The sequence below is a fragment of the Crocuta crocuta genome, unplaced genomic scaffold (assembly GCF_008692635.1).
Source record: "Crocuta crocuta isolate KB4526 unplaced genomic scaffold, BGI_CrCroc_1.0 scaffold299, whole genome shotgun sequence".
In the NCBI taxonomy this organism is placed as follows: domain Eukaryota; kingdom Metazoa; phylum Chordata; class Mammalia; order Carnivora; family Hyaenidae; genus Crocuta; species Crocuta crocuta.
In genome coordinates, this window is record NW_027532747.1 from 7,500,349 (window position 1) to 7,519,939 (window position 19,591).

Here is a 19,591-nt window from a genome sequence, read left to right on the forward strand (position 1 = left end):
GTAAAAGTAAGGAGTTTTCAGAGAAAAAGTCCCCATGATGTCCAGCAGGCTGCAGTGAAAATATAGCACGCTGCAGGTGCACATGGCCACAGGCCTGCATGAAGACTTGATACACAGGCAAGGGCATCCGGCCAGAGAGGGTGACCTTGTGGCTTGGGGGGACCCCTACATCAACCAGGTAGTGGCTCACTGCGGGACAGCCTCAGGGCCCGTGGGGGCTGAATCACACCCGCCCGTGTTTGACCAGCCAGCCTTGCTGGGACTGCGTCCGCTTTCATCGCGTCCCAAACGAATTATTGACATCACTCAGCAAGAATAAGGGACTCTTCTTTCCAGATGGGGTATGGCTGATCCTCCTTTGAAAATCCTCAAAGTGCTAACTCTGGGACCAGAGAATTAAAACTGCCCTTCTCCAAGAAACAGGGAGGCGCAGCGCGTTTGGAAAGCCTCCTGTGCGAGAGAGAGACTCAGAACTCTGTGAAGTCGGAATCCCAGCTGGCTGTTTCATCTGAAGATGTTCCGACTCGGGCCAGATGGCTGGGACGTCAAGGGGTGCGCGTGTTCGACGTTGTTTTGTATTTGAGGAATAAATATTTAAATCTGGAACCAAGCGAATCACTTTCTACTGAAGTGGGCAGGGCTGGAAAGTTGTATGTGCCTGTTGATGTCCCCTGCCATCCTTAATGTAACCCTAGCATGCGTGATTCCTGCCGCATTGGGGACCTTCAAAGGAGGGGTGTCCCCCTCCCCCCACCCCCTGGGCTGGTGCAGGAGGCCAGGAGCTTGGTGGCATTTCTTCCTCTGCTTTAAGGGTTGCTGTTTCCATTTCATGCCTGCTTTTGCGCCAAGACTCCCAAGGTGCTTGGGTGAATGTGGAGACGTGGAGACCCCACCCCCACCCCCCATCAAACCCTTTGTCCCTCTGCTGGATGAACCCCCCCTCCTTGGTTTTGTTTCACTTCTGGCCTGTGCGGTAACTGGTCTCTGATACAAAAGTGAGCAAGAGGAACACTTAACCCTTTTCCTGAGTGTAATTAAAGCTCTGAAAAGATTGTAGGTCTTTATGGTTTATTTTTGTCTTCATAGAAGACATGCATGTGTAACTTTTTGTTCTTTTTTTTTTTTAAAGAAAGGAGATATTTCTGCAACTCCTGGGGGTGGGGGGTGTTGTAAAAAAAAAAAAAAATGTGTGTTCTATTAGTTCCGGGATTGACAGTTTCTTAATCATTTTCCTGGGCATGTCTTTATCTAATCCCTTCTACGCCTTAGGAGGCAAGGTGGAGGTGGTTACTGTCACATAACAGTGGCTACCTCGACAGCTTGTGTCCTGTGTCTGGTCCATGCTGTTCTTCTGTTGCCATCTGTACTCAATTAATCCCATCCAGGCCCCTGTGAAGCTGGGATTATTGTCACCATAAAGCACAAGGTGAAATGACGTTTGAATCTTAGACCCCGAGTGCAGTTCTCTCTCTGCCAGACTTTCTTAATAAGAACCAGCCAGGAGGGCTGGGTTCGAATCTCTGCCCAGGCGCTGCCAGCAGGCAATGTCACCTTGAAGCTTCAGCCCCCTCCTTTGCAAAACAGGTTGATGATCCATCCCTCGGCACCTGAAAGTCACCTGCGGGTTTTGCAAATGCCAGCGATTAATCACGGTCAATATATTAGCATCATAATAATGGTCATAAGCATATAATCAAACAAAATGTTTATAGGAGACCTTCGACAAAGCAATAGTAATGAGGATGTCCTCCCTTCAGGCTGCAAATTTTCAAAAGGTGCCCGGTTTCTGCCCAGTGCTGTTCTGGTTGCTGGAGAGACAACCCATGCATGCCCTCCTAGAATTTGCTTTTTAGGGGAAGAGACAGTCACCCACCAAATAGGTTGTGATTTCAGACAGTGCTAAGTACCAGGATGAAAACAAAGTTTGCTGAGGAGAGAAAAGGGTGCTCGGGCTGGGGCAGGATTTGGGATATTTTACAGCACGGTCTGAGGTCTGTGTAGTGAGGGGATTAAATGCCATCTCCAGTAATCCTCCAGAGCGGAGGGGGGTGGGGCAGGCTGCAGCCCATGGGCCGATCTGGCCCGCTGCCTGTTTTGTCAATAAAGTTTTATTGGAACACAGCTGTGCCTGGTTCATTTATGTATTGTCTATGGTTGCTTTCCCTTGTAAAGGGGGACTTGAGTAGTTGCAGTAGAGGCTATAGGACTCGCAAAAATGGAAACTATCTGCTGTCGGGTCTGTCACAGAATAACATTGCTGACCCCTGGTCTGAAGTTTAGAGTTTAAACCAAAGATGAAAATTTTGGCAAATAAGGGATGGAATGAGGACTTGCACCTATTTGCCTAATGCTTCCTTTCCTTTTCTCTGTGGTTTCAGCTCCGCCGTAGGGCCCTGTGATGGGACTCCGGGCCAGAGGGTAGGGTATAAGGCGGATCTCGTCAAACACAATATGGTTTCTGGCCTGCTGCTTTCTCAGTGATGTGCAAGAAATAATTTTAGAAGCCAAGTTAGCATTGGCTAGGACACCAAGAGGGAAGATAGCTGGAACCACAGAAGGCTTCCTGAGGAAGTGTTTGTTGCAGCGGGGTTAGCATTTGGCTAGGCAGAGCCAAAGCACCACGACAGGCAGGTATGGTGGCAGCAGGGAGACCAGAGAGGAGGCTGACTCCCCCCACGCCCCCAAGGCCCCTGCTGAGTGCCAGGCAGGACTTGTGCTGAGTTGAGTCACAAATAGAAACAGTAGAGCTTCCATCCTCATCAGCATGGGAATCAGGCTGCTCGGATACTACATGATCTGCCTGGGGTGGAGTGGGGATCCACGGAATTCTGTGGTGGGGCAGACGCAGGGTTCTAGAAGCTTCTGAGAGTGGATCATTGGAGCCACAGCTTTGAGGCACATGGTGATGCGTGGGTGGGGAGTGGGGGAGAGCCTTCGGGAGGAGGGGTCAGCCGGGTGGGGAGGCAGGGGTGGAGGTGAGCCAGCAGGGTGGGGGTTTGGCAGGGCAGCGCCTGGGAGGCACTGAAGGCAGCAGCATGGTGGGCATCCAGCCGGGCACGTACGGAGCTCAGGTCACTATTTTAAAAGGAACCTGCAGAATCAGTTTCCCCGCCGGAAGACAGACGAAGAGATGGCCAGCGTCATGCTCACAACGCGAATGATTCACGTCCACTGCCAGCCACGGGGGGTGGGGGAGGGGCCGTGTCTCGTCAGCATCTGCTCGGCACCCTCTCCGTCTTCTATCAGAGCAGAGAAAACCGTGTCCCACTGGGAGCCTGCTGCTGAGAAGGGCTTTTTGTTTTGTTTTGTTTTGGAAGGGATTTTAAAATACAGTGATTTGTGGCGGGTAGTTGAGTTCATCAAAGTGACTTTTCCAGATGCTGTAATTTTGGGGCAGCGGACACGTCAAGGCTCCCCCATCTCCACCGCCTCCCCTCTGCTCCAAGTCCCTCTCCGGCCCCAGGCACCAGTCCCACCCCACGGGATCTGTCCCAGGCACGCGTGCAGCAGCTTACACAACCTTCTTCACGGCCGTTAACTCTGTCTCTATAGCAACCATGGGATGTGGGCATGTGGGGTCTGTTCTTCCCATTTTACAGAGGGGGAACTGGATCAAAGGCATCAAGCCGCTTTCCTGAGATCACACAGCCAGGAAGAGTGGAAGAGCAGAAGTCTCCAGCTCTGGTCCAGCTCTGGAACTTTCCGTGTGTATCTGTCTCTGTCTGCTCTTGTGATCGTAGCCGTTCTTCCTGGGTGTGGCAGCATGTTGGTTTCAGCAAGAAGCAAGACCCAGATGCCTATCCTTCCTGGTAACAAAATCCTCCACTTGCTGCCTCCTCCAGGCAGCCTTCTTGGATCACTCTAGGCTTTCTCACGCCTCAGAGACCTTGGCCTGATCCCTTGTGCATTCTAAGAGTTTATAAAGACCCTTGGATGTGCTTCGACTTCATACAGACTCCGGCTGTCATGATGTCTCCCTCCCCCAAATAAATCAAGCTTTGAGTTTGCCAGTGACCATGAGATTCTAGTGCTTCAGGAAACACATTCGCCCCAAATCGGTTGCTCCCACCCTCCCTGGCGGCTGTACGGATGTCCATGGCATTGACATAGAATCTCCTCCTTTCCATATAAAGAGGAATCATCTTGATTCAAAACCTCGGGCAGAAGGTAAACCTGAGGGAACTTACAGTAACTCACTGGCACAGATTTATTTTTCAGCCGCTTCATCTCAGGGAATGGGCACAGCTCAGCTTGATGATGAAGACGGTGAGTGTTTGCAAGGCCTTTGCCACCCGACGGATCTCCGCTGGCAGCTTCTCCCTGGGGCCCATCACAAGGGGTGGGGCGTAGCCCTAAGGCTGTGAGTGAGAACAGGGTGACAGGGTGAGGGGTCCACAGCAGGCTACAAGGAAGCAGCCACCTTGAATAGACTGAACTTCCTTCCAGATAAGGCACAGCCCAGGAGCAGCTACTCAGCTCTGCCTGCCAGCCTGAGCTCGCGGGCCCAGGGGAAGGGCAGTGTCGGGTGGGTGGGGTCCACAGCCACCTGTGGCCACTGCAGCATGGAGGGGAGGCTGGAGCTGCCCGTCCGAGCGGGCTCCAGGCCAGAGGACAGGAAGGATTTTCCTCCGCTTGACTCGCTGCTCTTCCTGGAGCTCAGAAGGCAAGTCCAGTGGCTCCCTCTCTCTCTGACCCTCCCCTGCTCACGCTGTCTCTCTCTCTCTCCTAGAAATAAATTAANGGAGAGCATCGGCATCTGCGCTCCTGCGACCTGGGCCCTGGTGGCTCAGCCCCAGGCATCCTCCTCCCTGTCTGCCACTGCTCATCATTACAAAGGCAGGCTTGGAAATCGCAGGGGTTGGGGGGAGGGAGAGCAGGTTGGGNCCACTTCCTGCCTCAGGGGGACGTGGCCGCCACGCTCAACCTCTAGGCCTCGGTTTCCCCATCTGTAAGGGGTAGTCATCAGTCCCGCCTTAGCCACCAAGCAGCGTTGCTGACAGGGTCACAGGATTTGATGAAAGTGCACATTCTGTGTCATGGGTCCCGTGACCACGTGTTGATCAAAGTCCCTGATGGCCCAAGACCTTTATTTTATTAGTTTTTAAAGTCTTCTTTATTTTAAGAGAGAGCACGAGCGGCGGAGGGGCAGAGAGAGAGGAGAGAGAGAATCCCAAGCAGGCTCCGCGCTGTCCGCGCAGAGCCCGATGTGAGGTTTGAACTCACGAACTGTGAGATCATGACCTGAGCAGAGATCATGAGTCAGACGCTTAACCGACTGGATCGCCTAGGCGCTCGGAGCATAAGGACTTTAGATTGTACCCGGCAGTGTCCCTGTCGGCTCCGACATTCTTTACCTCTTTTGTTTGGCCTCTGTCACGTCTGTCTTGCCTCTTAGAATGACAGAAGCACCCAGTCCGGTCGCTGGTCCAGCCAGAGACATAAGGTCCCTGCCTTACGTGTGTTAGGGGCTCCCTTACAACGCAGGCCACAGAGCTGACTGACTCTTAGAAGCGTTTGTGGGACATTCCGTTTGTGGCCTTTGACGAAAGCGTAGAGCCTCCACAGGTATGGGACCTCGTTTGTCTTTACCTATAGTGGGGCTACATTGTGTTCCCCAAAAGACATGTCCATGCCCTCACCCCCGGAACTAGTGAACGTTGACCGTATTGGGAAAAAGGGTCTTTGTAGATGCAATTAAGTTAAAGATGTCAAGGTGAAATCATCTTGGATTTAGGGTGGGCGCTAAATCTGAAGACTGGTGTTCTTCTAAGAGAAAGAGAAAGACCCACCAGGGAGAAGGCCCCATGGACTGAGGCTCTCACCAGCTAAGGACTGCCCGGAGCCACCCGGAGCTGGAAGAGGCAAGGAGGGGTTCTCCCCGAGAAGCTTAGAGGTACCGTGACCCTGCCAACACTTAAACTAGAGACTTCTGCTCTCCAGAACTAGAAGATAAAAGAGCTTTCTGTTGTTTTAAGCTGCCAAGTTTGCGTAACTTCTTTTTTTTTTTTAATGTTTTATTTATTTCTAGGAGAGAGAGAGAGAGAGAGAGAGATATCGTGAGCAGGGGAGGGTCAGAGAGAGAGGGAGTCCCAGACTGAAACAGGCTCCAGGCTCTGAGCTGGCAGTCAGCACAGAGCCCGACGCGGGGCTCGAACCCACGAACCGCGAGATCATGACCTAAGCGAAAGTCGGACGCTTAACCGACTAAGCCGCCCAGGCGCCCCTGCATAACTTCTTGTAGCAGCCCTAGGAAAGGAATACACCTGCTCGGCCCTAACATGATGTCCCCTAAATCTGTCTCATCCTGTAGTTTTTTATAATGACACTTAAGGTGCCTGGGACTTTTTCTTTCCTACCCCACAGCTAGTGTTTCCACATCGCATTGCATTTCAGGATCTGTGAAAGGCAGCAAGGGAAAAACAGGACTATTTTGAACTTAGGAAATTTCCATTATTTTTCTCCTGGAAATGTTACAGGATGACATTTACAGGAAAAGCATCTAAAACTCTTTGCAGCTCCGGGAGTTGGGTGTGTAGTCCCTGAGAGGGGAGGAGAGAGGCCGGTGACCAGGCAGGCTGGGTGGGTCCTGCCCCCAGACTTGACTCACTGCTTCCCCCATCTTTGGGCATCTGTCCGTGCGGGCGGTTCCCTCTGTCAGGGATGCCTCTTCCTGAATGCCTGGTCCTGCTCCTGAAGTCCCATCCGTCTTCCAGAGCTGTCAGGGGACAGGAAGCAGGAAGTGATCACTGGCCTCTGGTTCAGAGGCTCTGCATTCTAGTCCCGTGTTTGAGCTTAGATAAGATTCCCAGTTTCTCCTTCTGTAAATTTAGTTGAGCTCAGACGACATTTACTAAGCATCTACCCTGTGTCAAGCAGGGTCTTAGATGTTGATATTAGGGATTAAAGAGTGTACAGAGAAAAAANTGATCCCACGGTTTACGAGTTTGAGCACCGTGTCGGGCTCTGAGCTGTCAGCCGGGCCTGCTTGGGATTCTCTCTCCCTCTCTGCCCCTCCCCCACCAACATAAATACATAAACTTATTTAAAAAAAAGAGTGTACAGACTAGTTAGAAGTTGTTACTTCTATTTGTAGGAGCTGGGAGAGATCTGTAGAATGAATGAGTGAGTGAATAAACGAGTGCGAGTCTCTCACCCTGGGTTTATGGTTGTCCTTCCTGGGCGGGGGGCGTCTGTGTGCACCTGCCTCTCCTTGCCCTTAACCGCGTTTCGGGTGGGTCGCTCGGCAGCATCAGCGGCAGACAGCTGGGAGGGGCTGCCGGGGCTCCGGAACCGGATTTTTGCAGACTGATTGGGCTCCTGCAGTGTGACCAGGGGTTGGCGTGATGCTCTTGCCCAGACCCTTACTGTTCATTGGGATGACATCCTATCACTGCAAACCGTAACGAGCCACCTCTTCCTTGGCTGTGCTGGGGTTCGTGATTCTGACGCCATTGTCGTCACTGAGCCCCGGGTTGGGGCTTACGGACGGTTTGTTGCCTTCGCCTGTGCACTTGATTCAGCGCCCGCTGGCTTTGGAGTCGGGCTGACTCAGTTCTCGCCCCGGCACTATCCCGTCAGGTCATGACATACTTGAACTGCCAGATGTAGGCTTCGCAACCTTGGGCACGTCTCCTAACCTTCCTGAGCTTCCTTTTCTTCGCCTGAAAAGAGAATGGATGCAATATGCTTCCCCCAGTGTCTACACGGAGCAAATCCTCGGGAAGCCAGAACTGTGGTCACCAGGAACTCTGTGTTACGATGTTATGTGCTACTCACCGTGTTGCGTGTCTGTCACTCTGAGCTTAGGGATTGACGTAGGGAATGAGAAGGCCTATGGGCTTCCTTACTGCAAACTCGGCAACTTAAAACAAGGGAGCTGTATTCTCTTATGGCTCTGGAGGCCAGAAGACTGAAGTCAAGGTGCTGGTGGGGATATGCCCCCCTGAAGGCGCTAGGGGAGGCCGTGTTGCTTACTTCCGGCGTCCGAGGGCCCCAGGGACCCTCGGCTCAGGGCTGCATCACGCCCGTCCCTGCCTGCGCTGGTGCATGGCCAGCTCCCCCTCCCTGTCTCTGTGTCGCATCTCCTCCTCTTTCTTATAAGGACACTTTCATTGCATTTAGCCCCACCCCCATCCAAGATGACCTCACCCTGACATCTGCAGAGACATTTTTTCCTTATACAGTTACATTCAGAGGTTCCCAGGGTTTAGATGCGGACACATGTTTTGGGGGCCACCATGGAGCTCACCCTGGGAAGTAGGGAAAGGATGACTTTCTGTGAACCCAGTTCTCAACGCAGTGTTTCTCTTACTTGCTCACTGTCCTGAGAAGGTCCGCAGGTGACCTCTCCCTTGGACGCCCGCCTTCGGGTCATGCCGAGGGTCACCCACATGTACGAGATGCTCTGAGCCCTGAGGGCCATCCCGAGGCAGCCACTGGGCAGGAAGACGACTCTTACAGAGCAAGTGACAGATGGGACTGACGGCCCCTTACTTTGGTCAGCGTGGCCAAAATAAAGCATTATGGATCGGGTGGCTTAAAGGACAGACCTTTATTTTCTCAGTTCTGGGGGCTGGGAGTCCAAGATCAAGGTGGTGAGAGGTCTGGTTTCCTGATTTGCAGACAGCTGCCTCTTCTTGTTTCACAGGCCCTTCCCCTGCATGCAGGGACTCCAGTGTCTCTTCCTCTTCAGGACACCAGTCCTATCAGATGAGGGCCCCGTCCTTATGACCTCATTTCACCTCAGTTACCTCCTGAAAGGCCCTATCTCCAAATACAGGCACGTAGGGGTTAGGGCTTCAACAAATGAATTTCAGAGGTGGACACGATTCAGTCTATGACTCCCCCTTTGATAGTCTTGACCAATGGAAGCAACTTTTTGGTAGGTCGGGCCTACCAGATGTTGGATTTCTTTTTTTTTTTTTATGTTTATTTATTTTTTAGAGAGAGACAGAGACAGAGACAGAGCATGAGCAGGGGAGCGGCAGAGAGAGAGAGGGAGACACAGAATCCGAAGAAGGCTCCAGGCTCCGAGCTGTCAGCACAGAGCCTGATGAAGGATTCGAACTCACAAACCGTGGGATCATGACGTGAGCGGAAGTCAGACCCTTAACCGACTGAGCCACCCAGGCGCCCTGCAGATGTTGGGTTTCTAAAGTCACATGTGACTTCCAGTTTTACTGATCAACACAACACGTCAGGCCTTCCGCCATCTGTAGGCATTTCGTTAACTCTTCACGGGCCTCTGCCTGAGAACGCTGCTGCTGATGGCCATCACGGACTCAGCACTAGAGGCAACTTGGGGACATTCTCACACTGTATATCCAGGCCTCAGTACACCCTCCCCATAGAAGCAGGGACAATTATTTGTGCATTTGATTGACCAGGAGCCAGGGGCTCAGGGAGGAGAGACCTCCCAGTGAGGTACCATCGGGGAGGCGCCGTGAAATCACGTCTGTCTGACCTCAGGGGCTGTGTTTCTCTTCCTCCCATCATTTCTTGCCTCTCTTGGTTCAGACAAGACCCTTGAACACCAACTTGGGCACTGCTACCCTTCCTTTTCTTCCAGAAGGACCTGCATTTCCCCACCCCACAGCTTCGCCGCCTCTCCACTGGAAGGTTTCAGTCCCGGCCAGATGCACCGTTGTTCTCTTTTCAATAATCCAGAAGCTGGGTCCGCAGAGATGTCCCCTGGCATGCACGGCCTTCTCGCCGCCTGCTATTACACTCAGTGCTTGGGGGAAATGCCTTCCCCACACATAGCAACGGTCTCCAGGCTGAGCCGAGCTGAAGGCGTCCAAGTAGAGGGGTCATTTGGATACTGACCAACATCTTCGCGGGACGGAGGTGACCGCCAGGCAGCCAGCCACAAAGGGTGGGTGTGCTCGTTGCCGCAAAGCAGGAGGTGTGGGGGTGACCTCAAGGATGTTCATTCTTTCCAGTGCGTGGGGCGCTCTCGTCACTGCCCCTGGAAATCTGGATGCTTCTGCCTTTGTACCAGCAGCTGGTTTTTCAGAGCAGAGGTGAAGAGACCCAGCGTGCAGCAATCTCTTGCACGCACGCCTGTCCCCAGAAGCCTCTGTTGCCAGAATGATAGAAGGCTAGGTCATTCGCTGCTGCTTTTGTTTGGATCCTCACTGGGAAGGGGCAGATTTTCAATCATTTTGACCCCACTCGGTTGAATTGTGGAGGCTTCCTCGACATTTACCGTTCTGAGGGGTTGGTCTGCATTTGGTCCAAATTATGTGACTGCCGACAGAAGGCAGCAAGGTGCTTTAGGAGGTGGGGCAGGACGGTGGGGGGGAGGGGGAGCTCTCCTCTGGGGATGGACAGTGACGGGCTTGGCTCTGCTTCGCGAGGCCCCTCGAGCCCGGCGACACAGTGAGCCGGTTAATGTCTCAGAGATATGGTTGCCTCGAGTATAAAACAGAGCTAATAACTCATGCCCCTGTGTTCTCTCCAGGGCAGATTACGACAATCTTGGAAGCACGAAAGCAACTTTTTTCCCTCTTGTCCCCGAGAGAGAGAAAGAGAGGGATGAGTGGACTCTTCAGATGAATTGGATGTGAAACAGCAGAATATGATGTTGCTAACAGTCCATATTTCTGCCTGTGGAATATCGCATCTGAGGATTCTTTTTATAGACCCCTGATAAAACAAACATCTGGGAGGCAAGATACAGGCTACACGACCGCGCTCTGGGTTCTCGAAGCAAGGTGTTTTCCCACTGAATTCCTGTGGTCATGGATGAGATTGAGCGAAGAATGTTCCAGAGAGGAACAGAGGCTCAAGGAAGACTGGGGCGTGTCCAGGATCTCAGGATCTCACTGGAGCTGGCTGCGTCTGGGAGGAGAGGGCCAGCTGAGCACAGAGTCCGGACGGGGGAGTCTCAGGCGTTCCCAGGGCACCCAGAGACGGGTCAGGTCAGGTCAGGCGGGCGAGGAGAGGTGGAGATCCGAGCCCAGGCCTTCTGGCCGACCCTCGGCTGCTTTGGGAGTTGAGCATGGGGTGCACTGGATGGCGCTGTGAGCAAGGCCAGTGGGCCCAGAGCCCCGGGCCAGGGGGCAGACCTGCAGGATGGAACATTCTGGGCCTGCGGGGACACCGGGGTGGCACATGGAGGAGCCAGAACTGACCCCCAGGGCCCAGGTCCGCAGGAGACCCCGTGTGAATGCAGAGTCCCCGTGGGAATGGCACTATTTTCAGCCAGCACTGGGACATACGTTCATTTTGCAAGGGGACCGTCTCTTGTCTTGACCTCTAGGGCCGTCCCTCCCACCCCACTCAGCCCGCCCTCGGGGTCCCACATCGGGCCTCGCTCGGCTTGTTCCTTTAGGATTTTCTTCTTCCCCCTCTCTCCCTCGCTTCATTCCCTCTTTTCCTGTCTTGCCCTTCTCTCCTCCAACACTTTTGCCCTTTGCTGGGAGCCGGGGGTGCGCAGGTGAGCAGGGCGGGGCTCCCACTAGGGCAAGGGACAGACTCCGAAACCAGAATCCTATGGAGACCGTGAGTGATGCGGAGAGAGGAAGGTGTGTGCAGGGCACAGGGAGGCCCCGGGAGGGTGTGGAGGCTTCCCCGCGGGCCCCGGGCCTCTGCCGTCTTCACTTCTGTGCAGTGAGCCTGCCGACACCAGCTGTTCCCCGGGACCCCAGGACTAAACAGGTTGCCGCGTATAAACAGGGCCCTGGGCATACAGTACATATGTCCTTGGTGTCGCTCTACCGGGTAAGGAAAGAGATGGGGTCCGGAAAGGCCAGAATTAATAAAGGCTTAAAGATTCATGCCTGTTGGCCTTTTCCAAGGGGGCCACACAAAGGATGTCCAGGTGGAGTTGACAGAGGCTGGGGGAGGGAGGGACGCCCTGGAGGGACAATAGAGAGACTGAATCCGAGGGGTGAGGACAGCGGAGACGGATTAGGGGGACTTTAGCGGGACAATGCTCATTAATAGGGACTGATCCTGGCTTTTCTTTCCCTCGGAATGAAGCTCCTAGCGTCCTCACCGAGACAAAGATCCCTGTCACGGGATCAGGATAATGAGGTTGATTGTGCCATAAATTGTGACAGCTCCATCCACAGCTTGAGATGCGCACAGCTCTGTCAGTTGGGAAGGGCTGCTAGGTTTTCAGGAGCACGAATTTTTAAAACAGGAAGCGATGGGGTGGGTTAAAACCTAGGTCTGTATCTCTCTCTCTGATCATGTCTGTCTCATCTCTCCATCTGCATCTATGCTTGTATCTATATATCTCTGTAGTGCATCTTTCTATCAACATCAGTATCTGTAGCCAAGCCTACGCTATGCTAAAACACAAGGTTTCATTCATTTCCACGTTTACTTTCTTTTTAAAAATTTTTAAATGTTTACTCGTTTTTAAAAATTTTTATGCTTATTTATTTTTGAGAAGGAGAGACAGAGCATGAGCGGAGGAGGGACAGAGAGAGAGGGCGACACAGAATCCCAAGCAGGCTCCAGGCTCTGAGCTGTCAGCACAGAGCCCGATGCGGGGCTCGAACCCACAGACAGTGAGATCATGACCCGAGCCGAAGTCAGACGCCCAACTGACCGAGCCACCCAGGCGTCCCTCCATGTTTACTTTCTTTCTCTTAGGATCATATAAATCATCCACGCCAGAATGGAATTCTGAACTGCACAGAAGTACGTAGTGAGGAGTGAAACTCTCCCTTCTCTTCAGTGCTTTTCCCCGAGGGAGATGATCTCTGTTCAAAGTTTGGAAGTCCCAGGCATTCTGTGTGTGTCTGTGTTCATGGACCGGTCCATCGTGGACAACTCATGAACTTGTCTCTTTTTCAGTCATTTACATCAGCGTCTGCTGTCAGTGGGTACCCATGTACCTTCGCGTACCGACGCACGTTTCCTTACTGCTGGTTCGGAAGCCATCCCTGTAGCGTCGCAGTTAACGCCTGGACACCACCGTGCGTCGACCCTGATGGCCCTGCCCTACTGAGGGGGGGTCCTGAGGGGCAGAACCTTGCTGTGGAATTGCCGGCCAGCCCCACGTCCCCACACTGCAGGGGTCGGTCATGGATTTGTGCGACGCTGAAAGGTTGGATTTCTTTGTTACTGCTTGATGGCATTCATGAACCGCCCGCCACACCTTCCCTATTTTTCTCTGGGACATTTGGCCCTTTACTTACTGTTAGAGCTTTGAGTAAGTCAGGGCAACTAGCCCTTCGTCCCTTATATATGCTACCCATATTTTCTCTCAAAGCTGCCATTCGTATTTTAACTTGGTCAATGGCTTCTTGCTATAGAGAGCGTTTCATTATGGAGTAAAATTTGTGAATCTATTTCTTTTCTCTTTTTTTTATTTAAGTTTTTATTTATTTTGAGAGAGAGAGTGCAAGCAGGGGAGGGGCAGAGAGAGGGAGAGAGAATCCTAAGCAGGCTCTGCACTGCCAGTGCAGAGGCTCAATCTCATGAACTGTGAGGTCTTGACCTGAGCTGAAATCAAGAGAGACTCTTAACAGACTGAGTCACGCAGGTGCCCCAGTGAATCTATTTCTATTCTTTCTTTTTAAACATTTATTTATTTTTTGGGAGAGAGAGACAGAGAGAGAGAGACAGAGAGACAGAGAGAGACAGAGTGCGAGTGGAGGAGGAGCAGAGAGAGAGGCAGACAGAATCCGAAGGAGGCTCCAGGCTCTGAGCTGTCAGCACAGAGCCAGATGCGGGGCTCAAACCCACGATCCGTGAGATCATGACCTGAGCCAAAGTCAGATGCTTAACCGACTGAGCCACCCAGGTGCCCCAGTGAATCTATGTCTTAATGGCTGCTGACTTATGTCTTGCTTAGAAGGGCCTGCCCCACCCCAACACTATGATAATAATGATCTGTAATTTCTTTGAGTACTTTTGTAGCTGCATTTATTACATTTAGGCCTTTAACCCATCTGGAATTTATTTTTGTATCTAAGGTGATGTAGGAATTTAATTTTATATTTTCAAAGTGATGGCCAGTTGTTTCAACGCTATTTACTATATAATCTATCACTCCACTATTAATTTGTAATATAGCATCATTTCTCTTTTCTGTGAAATCATATCGATCCTCTCTCTCTCTCCCTCGATCCCTCATCTACCTATACCTTTACCCCCCCTTGGTTGTGTTCCATTATCTCATTTGCTACCATGTTGTGTAACCATCCTAGTAGTATGGTATCTCTTAATAGCTGATGGGGTAAGATCTTGTTCTCCTTCATTAGTGTGTTTTCTCCCCCCATAATTTTAGTGGCTAAATTTGTTTTACAGTTTACATTTAAAATCCCAGAGAAATAAATATCTTTTGGTATTTTGATTGCAATCACACTTAGCTTTATAGATTCATTTGTAGAGAAGGTACATCTTTATAACATTGAATATCACCATCCAGGAAGATGGAGTTTGACAGTTAGCTCTTACCGTGTAACAAAGCAATCCTGGAACTCAGTGGCTTGAAGAACCTGCATTGGTTATTACTCCCAAGTCTCTGAGTTGGCCGCAGACTGGCCAATTTGGGCTTGGTTTGGCTCGGTGGCTCTGCTTCAAGTTATAGATGCCTCTGGTCAGACCTAACTCCTTGCTGAAATTGGGGGCTCAGGTCTGCTCCCCTCTCATTCCTTCTGGGCTCCGGGTCTGTGGCACCTTCTCCTGTGGCAATGGCAGAGATACAGAAAGGCAAGCAGAAGGCTCTTAAGACCTGGGCTCGGAATGGGCACATTTTCCCTTCCGTTGATGTGCTGTTGGCCAAATCCAGCCACGGGGTTGAGCCCAGCATCAAGGGATGAAGGAATAGTCTGCCCACAGTGAGGCCACGGTAAGGAATGGATGCAGAGAGGGATGAAGAATTGAGGCCAGTAATGCAATGGACCTCAGGGTGTATCTTTGTATTTAATTTTTCTTTCTTGCACCTTAGTAAAGTTTTATGGTATTTTTCATATATATTTCATAATGCTCACTGGATTTATTCTCATTGGTAGTGGGACCTTTTTTCTATTATGCATTACAATAGATTTTTTACTGGCATGCAGATAGTTTACTTACTTACTTTATGATATCTAACCACCTGACCAAACTCTTACTGGTTCAGTGTGATTTTCAGTTGACTTTGGGGATGTGCGAGGTGGACAGAAATATCATTAGAAATCTATAATAATTTCACCTGTCCATTTCCAATACTTATTTCCCTGATTTCTTTTCTTTGCCTCCTTGTACTCAGTAGTTTCTCTAGTGAATAAAACAAGTGTCATCATTTCATTCTTAATAAGGATGGATTCTGGGCTTCGCTGATAAATATTATCTTTACTATTGGTTGTTTCGTAAGAAATAATGCAAATGCTTGCAGTAAAGATAAGGCTCCTTCTAGAAAATTAAAGAGATGAGTTTGGAAGTCAAACATGCTTTAATAAATCACTAGTTTTTATTCTTCTGGCTGTGAGTGTAGATATCAGCTCAATCTACCTTTAGTTAAAGAAAACACTAACAGCAGTTATATAAGGATATAACACAGGAACAGCTAAGCTAGATGAAGGGCTTAGAGGGCCGCTCGGATGTTCCCTTCATCTCTCATCCGTGTTCCTTTCTGTGTGTTGTCCTTATTTTTATATGCCTGCAGAGCAGTGTGTTCTCTGTCCCCCAGGTCATTGGGCAAATACACGGTTCCTCCTTTCTCTGTCCTCCATCACTCTTTCTATTTCCCCATGACCCATTCCAGATTCTAGTAGAAGAAGCTCTGATCAGCCCTACCTGAATCAGATACCCCCCAACCCCCCAGAAAGCATCAGTGGTCAGAGGACAAAGGTGCCCCAATGTACATGGCCCAGAGGGTCCCTGTCTGGATCTGGGGAGGCAGGGAGGGGTTGTTTGGGGGCCGACATTGCACACATGTCACTTGTGCAGAGAGTGCCCTCAACTCATCAGTAGGAATTCTGGTTTTAGAATTGAGAGGCTTCAAGTCACACCCTGACTCAGCACTGGACTCTCACCTTGACCTTGGAAGCATTAAGAGCCCCAGCCCTCAATCTCCCCATCTTTGCCAGCTCTGCTGAGGTATAACCAAAAAATAATATTGTATATATTTAATATGTGCACCATGATGTTTTGATATATGTAAATATTGTGAGATGATCACTACAATCAAGCTAATTGACACGCCCATCACTACACACAGTTACTGCTCTGTGTGTGTGTATGTGTGTGTGTGTCTGTGTGGTGAGAACATTTATGATCTATCCCCTCAGCAAATTTCAAGTACAGTAAAACCTTGGTTTGTAACCGTAACTAGTTCTAGAAACAAATACTATTCCAAAGCACTTGTATATCAAAGTGAATTACAAGAACCATTAGATCAGTTGTGATCGGCCATGTGACATCTGGTGTCATGGGTGAGACATCACTCGTTTATCGAGTTAAAATTTATTAGCAGCGTTTGCTCGTCTTACAAACACTCGCAGAACAAGTTACTCGCAATGCAAGTTTTATTGTGTATAACACGGCTTTAGTCACCGTGCTGTACATTCAATCTGCAGGTGCAACTGAAACGTTGTAGCCTTTGGTTAACATCTCCCTGTTTACCCCCAACCCCAGGTCCTGGCAACCTCCATTCCACTTCCACTTCTGTGAGCTTGACCTTTTAAAGATTCCACTTGTGAGTGAGATCAACGTCTGGCTTCTTTCGCTTAGCATCACGTCCTCCAAGCTAATCAAGGCAAGACTTTTCTTCATTAGGAGTGAATATTATTTCATTATATATTGCATATATATCACCTTTTCTTTATTCCTTCACTCATCCATAGATCCTTAGGTTGCTTCCCTTTCTTGGCCATCATGAATTAGCCTTTTCTCCTGTTTTTTTTTTTTTTTTTTTTTTCTTACATTGGATTAACAATGTTTATGCTTCTTCCTTACAGGGCAATTGGGAGAAAGGGATACATTATTTAAGGTGACAGAATGTTTTGCCCCGTAGTTACTTAATTGCATAATTGCTGCGATCATTTCTTCGATCATTTCTTCTGCCATTTATTCCCCCTCCTTTCCCTCCTCCTCCTTAAAATATAACTTGTGTCTTCATCATTATAAAAAAATGTACATTCTCATTGCAGAACAAAAGAAAGAGTGAGCCAGAAGAAGCCATAGAACACTATGTCATACACTGGTCACTTTTTTCCTTTTTCTTCTTTTCCACCCTACTTTCACTTTTCAAACAATACTAGAATCATTAGAGGAAGTTCTTGGCCCCGACTGTTTGCTCTTCTTGGGACTGAGTGGGAGTGGCCTGTGGAGGCAGAACCGTCAGGGACCCAACATTCTGGAGAGCAGGCAGGAAGGTGAGGGCAACCCAGGCTGCAAATCTCCTGTTGTCCCTTCCTTTGTGGGCTTTCCTTCCTCCCTCCTTCCCAGCCTCCTTGACAGACCAAGCAGCCACGGCCATGGCTGAGTGGGGGTGGGGGAGGGGTGCAGAGCACTGCCAGGTGGGTTGCACAGAATCCCCTCCCCCACCCCGCTTCTCGATGCCTCTGCTCAGCCTCTCCCCCCTCAAAAGGCAAAGCTGGACCCACCTCCCTCCTACCTCAAGACCACCGTCTCTTTCTGACTTTTTTCACCTTCAAAAGCACTCACCGTATTTAATTTAACTTGCTTAAAAGTGCATATATTCGACGTAGTGACATTCACTGGTGGGGAGACCCTGCAGGAGACAGGACTTGGGGCACCAAAGCCCCCCACCGGCAGTGCTGAAGAACCTGACCTTGCCCTTTAGGCTGCCGGGGGACAGGGGTATGATCCTTGGGGAGGGCCAGTTGTGGGTGGGGGTTGGGAGGGTTATGCTTTCCAGGAAGGTGGGTGGAGATTCATGCCATGAGCTCAGGAAAGGTACACAGAAAGAGCATAATCTATCAGTTGGTTAAAAATCTGGGCTCCTAGGTCAGCCGTCTGTGGCTCTGAGATCTTGGGAAAGTCATGTACTCTCCAAACCTCAGTTTCTTCATCTGTAGAATGGGGGTGTTGAGGGACTGGTTTTGGGGGGGAGTAAGCCCTGATTTGCGGTGCTTGTAAACACTCTCATGATGGAAGAAGGGCGGCCACACACCATAATAGATCATTTCCGGCTCACTGATATAATGGATGTAAAGAGCCCCCAGGGCATAGGTGGTAGTAAAACGCAGTAAAATGATTAGGAAGTGGTTTGCCGGTCCGCTTCCTGAACTCACCTGTCAGGCAAGCAGGACAGAGGTGGATATGCAGACCGGCTCCAACAACTGATTCTCGAGAGAGAAAAAGGCTGCTTGGAAATGCGCCCCCAGCTGAGATTCACAGATACCCAGTCCAGCCCCCAGGGGTCCCCGTGCCCATTAAAATTCTGTCCTAGACAGAAGCAGAGAGTCATCCTGTGGAGAGGAGCAGCCAGGATGAGGACGGTATCCGGCTGCTCTGGGGTTTGCGTGGTGGAGGTAACAGTTTCCGGATTATAAAACTCGCCCGTCCTAAGTGCATACTTCACCGATTTGTATTTACAGAGCTGCGCCGCTGGCACCACAGTCTAACTTTAGACCATTTCCATCACCCCCTGAAGAATCCTTGTGCCCGTGTGCAGTCATCCCCATTCCCATCCCAGCCTTAAGCAAACACTGATCTCCTTTCTCTCTCTTAAGATTTGCCCTTGGGGGACATTTCCCATTAATGGAACCAAACAAGGAGCATTGTTTCAGCTCCCTCACCAGCTTCGTTGAGGTATAATTGATGGTACAGCACTGGGTAAGCGCAAGGCTCACAGTGTGATGGTTTGATACGAGTCCGCATCACAAAACAGCGATCACTGTAGCGTTAGGTAACACCGCCATCCCGCCATGTAATTACCCTTCTTTTCTTTTCTTTTCTTTTTTTTTTTGCGGTGAGAACCCTTAAGATCTACTCTCTTAGCAACGTGCGAGTGCTTGATACGGTGTTGTTAAATACCTTCCTCCTGCTGTAGGAGGATGCCCAGAACTTACTCATCTTCTAACTGGAAGTCTGTACCCTTTGATCAACATCTCCGGGTGTCCCCCGCCTCCCCCAAGGGCACAATCTGCTTTGTTCGCTCCGCTATCCTCAGCGCTTTCAGTGTGGCTGGAATACATGTGGATTTGTATATTCTGGTGGGAAAAGGGGGCCAGGATCTGGAGCTCAGGGGAGGGATTAGCATCCCTGCTGGGCTGCTGGCCAACTGAGGAGTCTTGAGCCAGACACGTCATATTTCTGGGGCTCAGTATTCCCGTGTGCAAAATGGGATTGGCAACAGCTCCCTTGAAGGGCTGTTGTGAGAAGCGAGACAGTAATGTAGCTGAGAGCAGCGGCCCAGGGACTGGGTGCTGAGTACAGGCGATGAACACACAGGCGATGTGTTCTCTAAAAACACTTTAAGGGGCACCAGATGGCTCAGACGGTTAAACGTCTGACTTTGGCTTGGGTCATGATCTCATGGTTTGTGAGTTCAAGCCCCACATCGGGCTCTCCACTGTCAGCACAAAGCCTGCTTCGGATCCTCTGTGCCCCTCTCTCGGCCCCTCCCCTGCTCACTCTCTCTCTCTGTCAAAATAAAATAAACATTAAAAACATAAAA